Source organism: Sciurus vulgaris (genome assembly GCF_902686455.1).
Source record: "Sciurus vulgaris genome assembly, chromosome: 7".
NCBI classification, from domain to species: domain Eukaryota; kingdom Metazoa; phylum Chordata; class Mammalia; order Rodentia; family Sciuridae; genus Sciurus; species Sciurus vulgaris.
Genome location: NC_136467.1, coordinates 6,612,520 through 6,630,345, shown reverse-complemented (window position 1 = coordinate 6,630,345; position 17,826 = coordinate 6,612,520). Strand labels below are relative to the sequence as shown.

General features: G+C 42.1%; 1 protein-coding gene across 3 annotated transcripts in view; it reads right to left on the bottom strand.

Moving 5' to 3' along the window:
• Positions 1 to 17,826, bottom strand: part of PRKN (parkin RBR E3 ubiquitin protein ligase) — a 1,234,090-nt gene that overhangs the window by 641,349 nt on the left and 574,915 nt on the right. The gene's annotated exons all lie outside the window — the stretch shown is intronic.

Sequence of the window (17,826 nt, the reverse complement as noted above, 5' to 3'; positions counted from 1 at the left end):
CTCCTTGACTTGATCTATAACTGTTTGCAGGACAGAACCTAGGACATGTGCATCTTTTATGAAGGTTAGCACCTGGTTTGGATTTTAGTCGAAGTGAATTCTGTGTATTTATTGAATGGGTCGTCACTTTCTGTTCTGTCCACGGATACTCTTACTGTGAGCCAGAAGCCAAACCAAGGGTAATCTTTCTTGGATCTACTGAAGAATTAGCTACTACAGACTAACACTGGGTGAGTAGAGAAACAGAAGGTGTCATGGTAATGCCCAGAGAAAGACAAACTGATCAATAATGGAATAATGGACTTTCCTTTTTTTAGCTCCTCATGGAAAGGTTATGTAGAGAGCGCTCTGAGTGAAAGAGAAGGGTCTGAATGACTTTATAAATAGGATGCTTTTAATGTGACTGAAAAAATTTAGATATATTATTTCCATGTCAACATCCGAATTGTGAAGCTTTCCTGGCCTTATTAGCATTAACTCACTTTTTTAAAAAAAAGTGGTAAAATTTAACTTGCTTTTTAAACATAATTTATCTATGTTTTAAACCATTTCTGAAATGAAATGCATAAACTTGGGAGGATATTTTAATGTAGTGAGATGCTTCTAATCTAGGGAAACATTATGAAACCTTTTAAGTCATGGAAGCCCAGACTTTGTACTTATGACTAGGTGTGTGTGTGTGTGTGTGTGTGTGTGTGTGTGTATTTCTGTAACACTGACCGGGGACTTTATGACGCACCCTCCCTCTGGGGCCTTTATGGAGTCCATCCCAGTGGAGGGCAACGGGGATGTGATCTTGGTGGCAATAAAAAGTAAATGATGTCTGGTGCTGTTTGATAATAGAGGAATAAAATAGGTGGCTAGCTAGGTGGGTGTGTATTGGGAGATGATAGGGAGGTAGGTGGAAGATGGATACAGGAGGGGAGGAGGACAGGTAGATGAGTGAACGGATGGTGGGTCGTAGACAGCGGCGGCAGAGAGAAACACTCTGAGGAACATCAGAGGAGAAGACAGAGGTGGCTGGGGGCTGATCGAGCAGGTCCTTTGACATAGGGTGAGCAGGGAAAGTGGCCTCAAAATACTGCAAGAGTAGATGTGTATGAACTATGCTTGCTGTGGCACACATGGAGATATCACAGTGAACCCCATACACATATACACTTAGGATGTGTTAATAAAAACAGACATTAAAACATTAAGAATACTGTAAGTGAATTTAACTTACAGAGTTAGGTCTGACCAAGAGTACACTTTAAAAGAAATAGATTTCTGGCCACAGACTGTGATTGCAGAGGCAAATTAATCCTCATGGAACCCATGACACCTTTCCAGATTTTCCTAAAAATCAAGTTGAGCCAATATATGAAATGCAGGGTGTTCTTTTATCTTCCCTTAGTAAGGGGTAGGGATGTGTCTCTTTGAGGCCGACTAGCATGAACTTATCAGACTTGAACTTGGTATGGAGGATACCATATATTTTGAAGTTGTTTCTAAAAACGTGGTTTATTTATAAAACTGCATTTAATACCAAAGGGATTTTTAAAGTTTATATGGAGATGTGAATTATGTTATTGTTATGTAAAAATGGAGTTTTAGCAGTTACCATCTTATGAGCTCTTTACTTGAAACCTAGTGTGACAGATCTTCATATTTGGTATTGCTGATTAACTCACATTCCCATGCAGTTTCAGACACTTGCCTCGATATCTGTAGTTACTCATTTTGCACTGATTCACAAAGGCTCTCCTAAACTCAAAAGCCATGCTGATGCAAGCTGAATGTCGAGCCTAGATTGTGGCACAGGAGTGACTAAGTGTGAATTGCATGGCTGCTGAGTTGGACAATCCTGCAGAGCTTCCACCTGGGGTGGCTATGCCTGTAACCTGTGAAGTAAGGGCAGAATTTGTCACTCAGAATGCTTCACTCAGAGGGCATGTTGAAGAAGAGTCTGGACCCCATCCAGGGCCTGGCACACCCTCCATCTGAAGAGCAGGTGGCCTGCACTTGATGGAGCTCTGTAGAAAGAGTGGAAGACGCGTCCACCACAGTGAGTGTACTTACTTCTTTGGGGCAAGTATTTTGTACACAGAGCTGACAAGGAAGAAATGTGGAGTCGAAAACACTAGCCACATGCTTCTACCACCTGAGAGGTTGCCAGATTGGTGCCCCTGGACCACCTGTGGATGATGGGCACCTTAGTTTCACTCTGGTTTAGGAGGCATCTCACAGGCCTTCTGGAACATGGAAGCCACTTGTCACTCTGCTCCCTGAGCACCAAGAATTAGCTATAAATTATTGAGACATAATCTCCAGTCACATCTAATCCTGTTGTGGTTGTAGAGGCACGAGCAAATAAAAACACATTAACTAACCTCTTCTAATTAGTCCTACAATCAACATTTTAGAACAGAGTTTGATTCCCTTCCATGTAAACTTCCCTTATAAAGCACTTCTAATTCAATGACTAACTCTAATCTACCTGGAAATAATTTTTTTTCAGTCATAAAACCTCTCTCAAAATTAGCTAATGTATTTGTCATATTACAAGAGTCTCGTAAAAATAGCACATCAAGATGCTGTGATGTCCGTCCTCTCATCTGTTGCTTGGCCATTTCTCTGCTTAGTTCTTCAGTGGTTCGATCACTGAAGGCCCACAGCCTCCTCTGGTCAATGCCCTTGCCCCACTTTCCTTTTTTGACTAAACATACTCATTAAGAAATTTGAGCACATTCTCCTAATATATTTTATTGGTTTATTCACAAATTTATATGCATTATTCTTTTAAGAGTTCAAGTGCATTATAAAACAGACACTAGTTAGAATTTCAAGCGTAGATCAAAGCTTGAAATTGGGATGTGTTGGGATGTGGTTGCATGTTTTCCACTCTCCAGTACAAACCAAAACAGAAGCTTCTTGGAGTTCTGATTAGTATTAGTGAACTTTTATAAATGACTGATGACTCTGCAGGAGTTTGTTTTGGAGTCTGGCGCTCCCTGGGCGAGAGCCTTCCTGTTGCCAGCCTCCTGTAATCAGCCAGCACCACAATGTGTGGTACCTTAGAACAAGTCCCCGGGAACAAGAGCGATGGGAGACTCTATTTTACACAGGGCCTCTTTGTTCGAGGGACTACACCTTTGTCGAATCTGATCAGACCGTTTCTTTACCTGATAAGGTGTCGGGTGAAGAGCTCACGGCCGGGTAAAGTCCTGTCCCTTCCCGCTGTTCACTGATGCCGCCTTGGCAGGTCTTCAACGCTGCGTGGTTTTGTGTGAGTCGCTGCAGTTGAAACTCGGCGCTATTCTTAACTAGGCTGAAGTCAGCTGCCGAGCACTATAGCACGCTAGATGTGACCAAGTCATGCCAACACACAAGGATGTCCCCTTTCCTCTCACGAGACTCTCCAGCATCACCTGTGACCATTTGTGAAGTGCAGGCAGCTGGAGGTGGGAGTATCCACCCTTGATGTGAATTTACATGTAGAATGAGTGAAGTGTTGGCTTTGCTTTCTTTTCCTTGCTTAGATTAAAAAGAAGCATAAATAAAAGTCCTAGTATTTTCTTTCTTCACCCCAAGAGCATACATAGTCCCTTGGATGCGTCCCTTGGAATGCATCAATCCACTTGGGAGCCCGGGAAGCATCTAGGCCACTGGAGAACCCCGCCTAGAGTCCCGGTGACTCTGCATCGTACCCTGCCTCAAGCCTTTGGCCCCTCCACACTGGCACATGGTTCTCTGTGCTTTGCCTGCATCTCAGGGGCACCCGGGCACCAGCGAAGCCCCACCTGGAGAACCCCTACCCCCACTGTACATGCACCTTTCTGTTTTAGATCACTCCGACATGTCCTAAAGAGTCAGGTCAGGAGTGACCCCCTTCTCATGCCACAGAAAGCATGGGGATATTCCTGCCTGGTACCTGGAGAGTTAGGATTCACTGGCCCAACACTGACCCCAGGATGTCCCCCAGCAGGGTGGTCTCAGAAGGACTTCAGCCCCAGGCTCAAGGAAGGGAGGGACTCCCATCAGGCCCTAGAGAGTCTGGGTGGAGGGGCAGGTGGGGCGGCTGCCAGCAAGGCACAGGGAGCGCCAGGACCAGCATGCCAGGCCGGGAGCCCATTACCCCTGGCATCTTCAGACACACAGAAGCCACACAGTCTAGGTGTAATACTTTAATAAAATATCAGGTTGGGGAGGTCACTGGCTAACAGTAGATATACAATACTCTTTAAAAAAGAAAACTAACAGACATTAGCATACATTTTCCCATGTTACCTCCATCCTTGGTAGAGTTGAAATTTGAGCCTACAATGCTTTAAACTCAGCCCAAAGTTTCCACTGAATCACTTCAGGCAACCAGCAGCTGCGCGTAACCTGGGGGTTGCACGGTCTTTTCTGAAAACCCATTACTAGTAACCTTGACCTTTTTAGGGCATTTCAAATTATTCTAAGGCATATTCAAATTATGGGTTTTTGTCTACACTACCAGTATTGTTAAACTTGTGATTTGTTTTTAATTTTAATCTCATACTGTAACAAGTGGAATGGCTTTTATTAAGTTGGATTTTGGCAGAAGCAAGCTCCTCTCTGGAGAAACAATCCTTTGGGACCAATGAAGATGGAACACTAACAACTTCTAGCATTTTAATTTTATGAATTTACTTTCAGTGTCTTTAATTGTGATTCCTGGCACACAACAGGCAACAGAATAATATTTTATTAAAATGTTTAACTGAAGTGTAAAGCTTGGTTACTTTTTGAAATAACCTCAAATCTGACATTGCAAGTATAACATATTGCAAGAGCTATTTTTAATGAAAAAATAAAAATTATATATATTCATCCTGTGAAACATGATGTTTTGAAGTATAAGTACATTATTTAATGGCCAAATTGACATCTGTACTACTTCACACATTTGTCATTTTTTGGTGGCAATACATTGGTATTATCTGTACTCCTCATGCTAATCACATTTCTTCTATCCAGCTAAGTTTCTTCAGACATTGATTGGGAAAGCTACCCTACTATTAATAATATTGGAATATAAAGAAAATATTTCTCAAAATAGCGGTCTCTTGAACTCACGCCTCCTGTCTAGCTGAAACATTGTATCCTTCGGTCACTATCTCCCATCACCCCTCTGCCACTCCAGCCCCTGTAAGTACCATCGTACGCTCTTCCATGAGTCCAACATTTTTAGATTCCACATATAAGTGAGATCCTGCAGTATTTGTATTTCTGTGCCTGGCTGGTTTCACTTAACATAATGTCCTCCATATTCATCCATGTTGTTACAGGTGACGGAATGTCCTTATTTTCTGCAGGTTGGGTACCATTCTGTCTGCACAGATTACCGCATTTTCTTTATCCATTCAAGTGTCAAGGGACACTAAGGTCATTCCATGGCTGAACTGTGGTGAATAACACGGCAACCAACGAGGACTGCAGATATCTCTTTGGCATATTGGTTTCACTCCCCTTGGATGTACACCCAGAAGTGAGATTGCTGGGCCAGTTAGTGGCTCCTTGTTTAGGTTTTTGAGAAACCTCCATATTCGTTTGCATCAGCAGCATATGGGGCTATCTCACTGTGGTTTTATATGAACTTCCCTGATGATTAGGAATTGTGAGCACTTTTTCATATACCTGTTGGTCATTTGTATGGCTTACATGGAGAAATGTCTAGTTAGATCCTTTGTCGATTTTTTTTTTAAAGTGGGTTATTTGTTTCTTACTATTGAGTTCTTGATATATGTTCCTGTATGTTTTGAATAATAACTCTTTATTAACTTGAAAGCAGTTGTTTTCTCCCATTCTGTAAGTAGGCCACAAACTTCACTCTCTTGGCTCTGCAGAAAGTTGTTAGTTTGCTATAATTCCATTGTCTATTTATACTTTACTGTCTGTGCTTTTGGGATCATATCCAAAAAAGTCATTGCCCAGACCAATGTCATAGAGTTTTTCCCTCTATCTTGTTCTAGCAGTTTCATAGTTTCAGGGCTTATATTTAAGACTTCGATCCATTTTGAGTTGGTTTTGTTTCCCTGAGAACTGGGAATTGAACCCAGGGATACTCTACCATTGAGCTGTATCTGCTTCCCTTTATAATTTTTATTTTGAGACAGGGTCTTGCCAAGTTGCCCAGTCTGGCCAAGAACTTGCAATCCTCCTTCCTCAGTCTCCTGAGTAGTCGAGATTACTGACGCAGGCCACCATGCCCAGCCTGGGTTGATTTGTATACATGGTATGAGATAAGGGTCTAATTTCATTCTTCTGAGTGTAGATATTTAGTTGTCCCAACACCATTTGAAGAGGTTATCTTTTCCCTATTCTGTGTTCTTAGCATCTTTGTTGAAAACCAATTGACCATAATTCATGGATTTATTTCTGGGTCTCTATTCTGTTTCATTGGTCAGGTGTCTGTCTGTGTGTGTCAGTACCAAGTTATTTTGGTTGATATAACTTTGTAGCATATTTCCAAGTCAACTAGTGTGATGCTTCCAGCTTGTTGAAAGAACACTTTTTTGAGGATAAGTTACAGATAGAATGCCCCATCACCTCTGAAAACTCCAGTGCACATTTCCTATAATCCAGGCCTTGTCCTACCTGGTCACCACCCAGTTGTCCAAATCAGGAGTTAACATTGACACAAGACTAGCACTAATACTCAAGCCCTCTTGTCTCAACTATGTCCTTTATGCTACAAGAAATCAGCTGAGAATCATGTATGTCATTTATCATGTCTCTTTGGGGCCCAGATAAATTCACACATATGCAAACAGTAAAAACTAACAGCAATAACCAATCACTTCTCCACCAGGTAATTGTTTTCAGACATTGATGAGAAAAGCTATCCTATTAATTATAATGTTGGAATGTAAAGAAAATATTTCTCAAAATAGGGGAGCTTTGTGACATAAATAGTTTCTTGGGTGTCTGTGTTGCAGCGTAGTGATAAATTCACCATCTTAAAAACATAAACATTTATTTTCTGTAAAAAGACTCATGACTTCATCAAGCTAGCAGGTTGAATGTGTGGTCGTAGGTCCGACAAACCACAGAGTTCAACTTTGGGAAGAAAAGAGGGCATGGCCACTGTTGATGAAGAACACAGAGGCTGGGAACACCAGATGTGGCCATTTATTAGTAAAATCCTCGCTGTTTGCCATAGGCACTATCAGGTCCACAAGTTCAAAGGTAAAAAAATACCCATTAAAGAAGTTAAGAAGACAGAGTTGCTTCCCTAAGCTCCCTTTTCCTGGAACACCAAGACTTATTGACAAGACAGTGAGGGGCCATGAACTGTGCCTGGGGGCCACACCCACCGTGGGCTCTCCAGTTGTTCTGAGCACTGACGTCATCCACACAGGCACCCGAGGAAAATGCAAAGGAAGGGACCCCAAGTCCTGTGCAGGAGTGGCTGCTGGCAGAGCCGTGGGACATGTGACGCCCACTGGGCATACACGCAGGGTTCAGCTGGGGACCACCTTTGCCCCATTCCTTCTTGATCACAGTAGTCCTGAAGGTGGGATCCATTTCTATTCACAAAGACACACAAAGATCCACCGGAAGATTTTTGTTGGCAAAATTCACCTTCCTCTTGGCCAAAGAATTATTTCTATTTAGAATCTTATTTTATTCCAGGAAAACCACAGGTAAATCTCAGCAGGAAATTTGTATTTTTTTAGACTCCTTCTCAAACTTAGCTATGTATCATCCATTTCTCAGCTTTAGCTAGACTTCTAAATTAAAACAGGTATACAAATCAAGATTTCTTCTGTACCTTGAAGATATATAAACACTTTATTTACAAGAGCTACATTTTCTGACTCTAATAATAATGCAGCAGCTGTTTCCAGCACTGGAAGAACAAGCTTACCGAGACTCTAGAACAAGGAGGTTTCCAGACACTGACTTTTCTAATTAGAGCATGAAGAGTAATCACACATGTGCTGGGTGACGCTCTCAAAGCTCGCCTCCTCTCTGGGGACGCACTTGATGGAAAGGCAGGGAGCCAGAGGGCTTGGGGGCCAAGATTTAAAGTCCTATCCCCAATCTGCCCCAGAGAGCTCAGTGCACCGTATTAGCTCTGCTGCCTGTGCTCACCACATCACGTTCCTTTAGGATGGAGCATCAAATCTACCATTCTCTCAGACCTCTGCACGGCTCTCATGATGGAGACCGGCGTTTAAACAGCACTGCCTGCACAGAGCACAGAATTGCCCTTGTGCTGCCAGCCCTCTGCATTATAATATTGGCAGTCTCTACAGAAGCCAGCAGCTCACATTTTTGGGAGACCTATTTTTACACTTCTCTGTGTTGTTTACTTCTGATTAATGAAAAGAAAAGAAAAATCCCCTATCTCTTCAATAGACAACAAATTTACCACTAGTTTGTTAGAGATTTTATTTACTGCCTTGCCATCTTAATTTATGGCACCAAAGAGCAAAAGGAAAGATTAGCTTAAGATTAGAGTGACATTTGGACATTTTTCTCATGCAGATAGCAGAATAAAGCATCTTAAACAGAAGCAACTCTGAGCTATTTTCTCCCTTCATTAGATATGCTGAACCCTATCCAAGGCGATCTTCCATTCTTCAGTAGCTTCCATATCTAGCTGGTTTCCAGATTCAGCAGGGCCGCAGCTTTCCTACAAATACGGTTGGTTGATAACAAGTAAGGCGAGTTGTGTGAGGCTCTAACCTGAATATAGTACACACCATGGAGCATCAGCACATCTTCAAGGCAGCGCATGGCCTCGACCCAATTAAAGCAGCCTCATTTCCCACTTTAGAGCTGCAGTTCAGTCAGCTTGCAGTGTGTGCAAGGACGCAGGACCGTAGCACCTTGGCACTGGAAAGATGGCCTGCGACATCTGTTCTTCCCACCATACCCCTCACCAAAGGATTTCTCTTACAAGGTCCCTGTGCAGGGGTGAGTCTGTCTCCATTTCTATAGTTTTTAGAATGTGGAGTTAAAAATGCCACTGTGGAGCTACATCCCTTACAGACATTTTTGGTCAATAGAAATGAATCTCTTATATTGATCCAAAATTAGCTATACAGTAATTTATACAGGTTTGACCTACATTTGTTTATGACAGTCAAAGTAACTGAATCTGGACATTATTTTTTTGCTCTGCCTGCTACGCCCATCGCTCCCCCCCCCCCAAGACCCCTTCAGCCTCCGACAAGCCAGGGGTGGCCGACGCTGTTGACTACCAGCAACAGGATCCCGAAGTGCATCCTTCAGTCTCGGCTTTTAATTTAGAATACAGGAAGCAAAACTCACTGTAGCACTTTGCAGGATATCAGGTTTTGTCAAAAGAAGGAAATAGTTCAGGAAATAAGTCAATGAAGAAAAATAAAAAATAGAAAAATTTAAGAATGTCAGAAATGAAAATTTTTAAAAGATCAGTAAAGTAGATGAACTTTTGACATATCTGATTAAAGAGAAATGAAACACAATCAGACCACAGGGAGCAACAACCAAAGAAAAGGTTTTATGGATCAACTATTATCTAAATGTATCTAAATCCTAGATGACATGAGTAAATTCCTGCAATTTTGGTATAACCTACCAAAATTGGTGCAAAATATAGGAAAAAAAACCCAAATGACAATGTATTCATGTCACATGAAAGGAAATGGTTGAAACAAAAACAGGTTGAGAGGGTTTATAAGTGAACTCCAGCAAACCGTCCTTGAACATTTAAGTCACTTATATTTTCAAAAAAGGGGAAAAAGAAAAAGTTGCTTGGTTTGTTTTACTAATTTCAACATAAAACAAGAAAAAGAAAAGAAAAAAAATGGTGCAATTCTATTTCATTTATGAACATACTTGGGAAAATCCAGATTCCAAATAAAGCCCCACAATCAAACAAGTTTTTTCTCAAGAATGTATGGAAAATTTATCACCTGAAAATTCCCCTTCATATAATTCAACATGTGAATAAACTAAAAGGAAAATCACTTACTATCCCATTTAATATGCCACCATGACTTCATAAAATCTAGCACCTTTTTTCTCTGAAAAGAAAAGGAAAAAAACAGAGCAAATTTGGAATAGAAGTCTCCAATTTGATAAGGACACTATACCAACAATTGCAAAAAAATTAATTTATTGAGAAATTTTAGAGAGCTGCATTTTAACTGTTGAAGGAAGGAATCTCAGAGGATCACATTAAGAAACAAACCAAGTTAGAAGAGATTACAAATTGGAGGACCTTGGGAACCAGCAAAGACTGAGTCACGACACACCCCTCACCTCCAGCAGCAGACGTCTGTGGCAGGGAGCCTGGGCCCGTCACTCAGAGGGGCAGAGAGGCAAGGCCCCACCGCGGCAGATCTTCCGCTCGCCACGTGCCCCACACACACCACAGGAGCGTAAGACAGCCAAGCGTGAGTCTCAGCAGTGGAAGAAAAACCAGCAGAGCCACAGGGAGCAAAAGACACAAGACAGACAAGTGAGTGAACAGAAGAGTCCAGGAAAAGCGACAGTCACAGTGTGGAACAGGAAATCAATCAATGAATTAGAGGCCATGATGCAAGTTTTCAAACTTTCTCAATGTGCCTGTAAAGGTCTAGTTCACAGAACTTAAGAGGGGGGACCAAGGAAGGAGGTAGTAAAAAAGCAAATGCTCACTCCCTTCTCATAGAAAATGATTTGCTGAAAGATGCTGTCAAATTTTACTGAGTAAATAAAACCTAAAGTGTATTATTCAAAGTAAGAAAGCACTTGAGTACTGCATAGGAGTAAAGGTCAGCTGTTACCTGGATTAACCCAGCAAAAATTCCAAGAAGGTAGAGACCTTGCTCACTTCCTGTCCCAGCAGCTCCCAAATAAGTCCGAATTGAGTTGATCCATTCTGACTAACCATGGGAGTGGACGGGACACAGGGGCCGGGCAAAGGGTGCCAAGGCGTGAGGGTAATGGGCATGCGTTACAGTGGATGTGATGTCCCCAGGAGGACAAGGAACGGTTTCAGAGGTGCTGACTCTGAGGTGCAGAACTAAGGGGTGAAGCTCTTTGTTTTTCATTTTATGAAGAAAGAAAACAAGCAAGTGTGACTTCTAAAATGGAAGGCATTTGTGAATTTGGTAAGACGATCAGGCCCTGAAATACCTACATATTTTCACCTATATTGAAATGTGTTTTAAAAACACATTGAACAATATATTTCCCTCATTGATTTCTTTTGCTGAAGAGGAGTTCAGTGTTCTATCCTAATTTCCTCTGGGGCTGAGTACAAACTGCAGTGGATTTGCACAAGATATTTTGACAGTGCAAAACAACTTTTAAAAAGTTCACCAACAGTTTTCCCAGCACCATTTGTTGAAGACACTATCTTTTCTTCAATGTGTGTTTATGGCACCTTTGCGTAATATGAGATGATTGTACTTATGTGGGTGTGTATCTGTGTCTTCTATTCTGTACATTGGTCTTCATGTCTGTTTTGGTGCCAATACCATGCTGATTTGTTACTATAGCTCTGCAATATAATTTAAGGTCTGGTATTGTGAGGCCTCCTGCATTACTTTTCTCACTAAGTATTGTTTTGACTATTCTGGACCTCTTGTTTTTCCACATGAATTTCATAATTACTTTTTCTATTACTATGAAGAATATCATCGTAACTTTAATAGGAATTGCTATAGCACTTTTGGTAGTATGGTCATTTTAACAATATTAATTCTGCCTATCCAAGAACATGGGAGATCTTTCCATCTTCTAAATTCTTCTTCAATTTCTTTCTTTAGTATTTTGTAGTTTTCAATGGGAGAAGGTCTTTCACCTTTTTTGTTAGATTGATTTTCAAGATTTTTTTGTTGTTGTTGTTAGTTTGTTTGAAGCTATTGTGAATAGGATAGTTTTCCTGATTTCTCTTTCAGCTGATTCATCATTGGTGCATAGGAATGCTATGGATTTATGTGTGTTAATTTTATATCCCACTACTTTGCTAAATTCATCTGTGTGTTCTAGAAGTTTTCATGGAATTTTTGGGTCTTCTAAATACAGACTCATCATCAGCAAATATGATTAGTTTGAGCCCTTCTTTTCCTATTCATATCCCTTTAATTCCTTTCTTTGCCTAATTACTAAGGCTAGAGTTTCAAGGACTATGTTGAATAGAAGTAGCTAAAGAAAGTATTCTTTTCTTGTTCCAGTTTTTAATGGGAATGCTTTCAATTTTTCTCCATTTAGAATGATGTTGGCCATGGGCTTAGCATACATAGCTTTTACAATGTTGAGATATGATCCTACTATGCCTAGTTTTTCTAGGGTTTTAAACATGAGTGAAATTGAACCCCTATCTCTCACCCTGCACAAAACTCAAAATAGATCAAAATAGATCAAGGACCTAGGCATCATACAAAAGACTCTGTGCCTACTAGGAGAAAATGTAGGCCCAACTTTTCATCATGTAAGCTTAAGAACTGACTTCCTCAACAAGACTACCAAAGCACAAGAAGTAAAATCAAAAATCAATAAATGGGATTGGATCAAACTAAAAAGCTTCTTCACAGCAAGCAAACAAGCAAGAATAAGAAGATTCAGCTTACAGAATGGGAGAAAATTTTTGCCACCTGCATCTCAGATAGAGCATTAGTCTCTAGGACATACAAAAAACTAAAAAATCTTAACAGCAAAAAAACAAATAACCCACCCAATAAATGGGCTAAGGAATTAAACAGGCACTTCACAAAAGAAGAAATATAAATGGTCAACAAATATATGAAAAAATATTCAACATCTTTAGCAATTTGAGAAATGCAAATTAAACACCACTGAGATTTCAGAATGGCAATTATCAAGAATACAAGTAACTACAAATGTTGGCAAGGATGTGGGGGAAAAGGTACACTCATACATTGTTGGTGGGACTGAAAATTGGTGCAACCACTCTGGAAAGCAATATGGAGATTCTTTGGAAAACTCAGAATGGAACCACCATTTTATCCAGTTATCCCACTCTCTAGCATATACCCATAGGATTTAAAATCAGCATACTACAGTGACACAGCCACATCAATGTTTATAGCAGCTCAATTCCCAATAGTTAAACTATGGGACCAAACTAAGTGCCCTTCAACAGATTAATAGATAAATAAAATGTAGTATATAAACACAATGGAATATTACTCAGCCCTAAAGAAGAATGGCATTATAGCATTTGCAGTAAATGGATGGACCCAAGACTATCATGCTAAGTAAAATAAGCCGAACCCTCAAAACCAAAGACTGAATGTTCTAATGTGAGGATGCTAAAACACAATAATGGGAGGGGGAAGGAAAGAATAGAAGTTCATTGGATTAGACAAAGGGGAATGAAGGGAAGGGAGAGGGATGGGAATAGGAAAGGCAGTAGAATGAATCAGACATCACTTTCCTGTGTTCCTACATGAATACACGACCAGTGAAACTCCACATCATTTACAACCACAAGAATGGGACCCTAGGTTTTATTCCATGAATGTCTCACTGTTAGAATACATGCTACTGTCATGTGTCTCTAAAAAGAATAACAAAAAAAGTTCCTTGGAAGGACAAGTACATTCTAGATATTGTTCCTTGCACCTGGCGACTAGCTTTCCCTGGCAATTTTGACCTTGCCCGGGGATTGAACTAGAGGCACAGACAGGTGTCCGGTCTGTCCTGTTCTCGGCTGTCAGGAAGGGGAAGCAGCATGTGTCCCTGTGATGGTCTTGGTTTTGCTGGTCGGCCCTTACTGGTTCCTCTCTGGAATTTTTTGAGTCAGATAACTTCTCAATTCAAATGCTTTAAGTTACCTGAGCATTTGATTTTCTAACATGCACAACTAGCTCAGTGTTACTCAGATCACCTATATTCTTTGCAATCCAGGACTTGTGTCTAGATTTAGAAGACAAGGTGAGAGCAGTTTCTCATTTAAATGATTTCTCACAACCTTTTATGAATCCTGAGTGGGCACTGAGAGTCCTTGCTTAAAAACAAAACAAAACAGAAGCTTGCACCAAACAGTGACTATTTTGTAAAGCAAGTAACTAACTAGTCTCTTAAATGACAGGACAGAGGACCTGATATTGGTCATGTCAGTGCCTGCATAATGCCCACCAGGAGAGGTCCCACCTTTGTAAACAACCATGAGGCTGCCTTCACCTGTGGAGGGGTCTTCGGCCCATGACTGTTCTATTTTCTTTTGCTGGAGCCAGGATTTAAGCAGTTACATACAAAAATATTGGCAAAATCACCAAGATCATCTGCAAATGCAGGTGAGCCCTAGATGCCAGGATCTTATCCAGCTTTTCCATCATAAACATTCCCATTGCTTGTCCCTGGTTTTCCCAAAGGAGACATTGATATTTGACCTTTAAATTAAAACTCCACAGTAGCCAAGTTCCAAGTCTTAGGCTTTTTGGAGGAAGGAAAGGAAGGAGAGAAGAAGGAAGGAAACGCTTAGTTACATGAATTTAATGTATTGCATACTCTAATTTAGTGCGTGTTATAATGTTTATGTAGAGGTATGCATTCTCTGTCAATCTAAGATAGGCGATTTGGAATGTTTTTGTTTGGAATGTCTATGTTCAATTTTTTCCCAGTGTGCACGTGGCTTTAAAGCTTCAGTCCTGTGCTGGGCAGGGGATTGGCCATTGTGCCTTATGTTGGTAATGTCTGCACTTGATTCTACATGCCAATCAGGCCAAAAGACAGAGGGCAGCGAGCCTGTGCTGGAGAAGGGACTGCCCTTCACTGCCCTTTCCTGGGGAAGCCGTCCGTGGGAATTCTGCTTCTTTCAGCGTCAGCACCATTAAACGCACTTGGGATCAACTTGCCTAACTAAATATTACATCCTGTATTTACTAGAATTACCCATATTCAATATGAAAAAAACTTTCAAAAACCCATTCTCTAGCAAAACACAAATTTCATGAAATGTCAGTGTTTCCTCCCAACTACAGTAAAAATAATAAACTCCAGAACATGGTAGCGGGGTTCAAGTCACAGACACACGCCACAGTGAATTGCAAAGATCTCTAGCTGCTGCAAGGCACATTTAAACAGGCATCTGTACTGCGGGGCAGAGGGGCTAACTGGAAGCCAGCGCAGCCCGGCAGGGACTTGGGCGGTGCCCCAGGCAGGGGCTCTGGGGAGAGTCTCCCACAGGGACTCAAAGGGAGTGTTCACATTGTGACCAAGGTAGGCTATCACATGCCACCACATGGGAGGGACACAGGTAATAACCAGTGCTAGGGCAGAAAGGGTTGCACAGCCACGCGAACCCAGGAGGCGAGGGGAACCAGGCCCAGGGACTGCGGGACCCATGGAGAAGAAGCCCTGCTCAGCGACGGCAGAAGCAAAAGCCTCCGTCTGCGGAGAGCAGCGCTGGGTGAGGATGATGGCAGGCAGGAGCCACGGCTCCTGGATCTCCAGACAGAGCCACCCATGGGCAGAGGGAGTGGGCCACCAGCCCGCCTGGGGCAGGCCTGCTGAGTGGCCGTCACTTGTTAAGGGGACTTGGCTCCCCTCTTGGTGTCTCTGGTCAGGGCCTGCACGGGTCGCTTCCCCCTCTCCAAGGGCTTTCCCCAAAACGTGTCCCAGACCCGAAAGCCTCTGCTACTGCATCCTCCTGTCCACTGCCTGCCTAGCTGCTCCCGAGTCAGCTGGCTTCCCTGGACAGAGCGGTTGTAGCTCGGCACCGCTCAGGATCTGAAGGCGTTCAACAGCCCCACATTCAGATCCAGCGCCATTTCTCTTGTCAAAGTCAGTGAACACTATGTGCCCCCCAGACTGTGACTCGCTCCCCAACACCGATCAGAAACCTCTCCACCAACCCTGCGCTCTGTTTAACGACAGGCTGACATCTGCTTGCAAGTTCGTGTGGTAGCGTGTGGGCTAGGAGGTTTCAGAGCTCCTCTTGTGTGCTCCGTGGGATAGCAGGAACTAACGCAGTGAGTTGTCACCGTGGGAGAAGGGAGCTATGGATACCAAACCGGGAAGGCGATGGAGAATTCTCTATGTCGGATTCAGATGGGGATTTGAGTCAGGGTTGCCTGGTTGTACTCATGGACCCGCACACACCCTCTCTCTCTGCTATCTCCTGAAGTGGATGGATGTAGTTCAGAAGCAAAGATGTCAGTAGGAATATGTTCACCCAACAGCCAGATCCTAGGGCACAGTCTTGTCAGACGAGCCGGGGACACCTGTGCCAAAAACCAAGGAAGTGCTGCAACACCAAAGTGGACCGAAGGTACGCAGGAGCTGACTTAAGGAGCTTGTGTGACTCTTCTCTAACGAAAAATGCTAAGTGGTAACTTGAAGAAGAAAAATGGAATTACATTTTGCAAACATAAATGCAATGATATATTAATAGCTTTAGGCAGGAATATAAATGGATCCTTAGAAAGACCATTGGGGAATGGGATATTCACATGGTCTCAAAGCAGCACCCCATGTTTTATTTGCTAGTTACACCAGGGAAAGCCTTCCTTCACAAGGGAGAGAGAGGGGGACTTCACCAGATATGCATTTCACCGAGACGGCAGACCTCATGAGATGACCTGAACAGCACAAGCCTGCGGCGTGAGGCGAGGCGAGGTGTGTCTCGGGAACGTTCTTGCCACATGTGTTTAAACTGGATGCAATCATGAAGGAAGACATCAGGAGAAATCCGGATTGTGAGACATTCTGAAAGACAACTGGCCTGAAGTCTTAAAAACGGAGGGATCGTGAAAGACAAAACATGGCAGGACGTTGTTTCGGATTTGAGAGTCAAGGAACATGACCTGGGCTGACATGAGCAGATGGCCAAGTGCAGGGGCCCTCCTTGCTCATCCTGCAAGAGGAAAAGGGATTGTTCACAAAGGACTCTGGGGGCTGACTATGGACTGGGCTGTACGCACACAGGCATGTGGATGTCTGAGTACTTGCATTTTGGAGATGCATGCTGAGCTACTCACTTCCAGGTAAATCAGTTCAAGTACATGGGGACATTCATGCACATTTGTCTCATGTTCACATATGGGTGTGCGACACATGGTGGGGGTATAAGAAAGAAAGCAAAATGGAACCAAATGTAGACGTGATGAATCTAGTTGAAATATGGTATTTATTATAGCATATTTCAACTTCTCTATGATTTTATAATATTAAAGGTGGAAAACAATCTTTGCAGGAGAGGGAGAGCAAAGGAAAATATTTAGAAATTTCTACTGAATGAAATCACTTCTCAATGTAAGCCTGTGGCAACTGGATTTTCACATTTTAACTCAGGTCTTCATGGTCTCACATTCGCATTCTCAGTAGAATTCCACCACTGGTTGTTGAACCCAAAGTTTCGCTCCAATGTTTTTGAAAATAAGCTGTGTTCCAGGTACAGAAAAATCAAAAGGAGCTGCTTAAGTCACGCAGAACACAAGGTGCCAAGACATTGTCAGAGACCTATGAACACAAGCCAGTTTTCTGACTCTTAAGCCAAATTGTTTATCTCTATTCAACACCCTCATAATTTTATCTCCAAACATATTGTACAAACACAAAGCATATTTCCACACTGGAAAATTTGAACAGGTGTTGTAAAAACTTGAATGACATTTGCAACCTTCAAATAGCAACTTGGCATCCAAAATCCATTTGTATATTCAACTGCATGCTGACTATAATGGTAATGGTCTTGCGGACCAAATCTCTTCTCACGGAAACTCATATCCCAGCCTAATTTTTTGAGAGGATTTGCTATGAAACAGGGAAACTTCAGAGCATTCATGTCTATATACTTACTAATATTTTCCTTACACATAAAGTCTAAGTTTTGCACATTTGTGAAGACTGCCACTGAAATACTACATATAA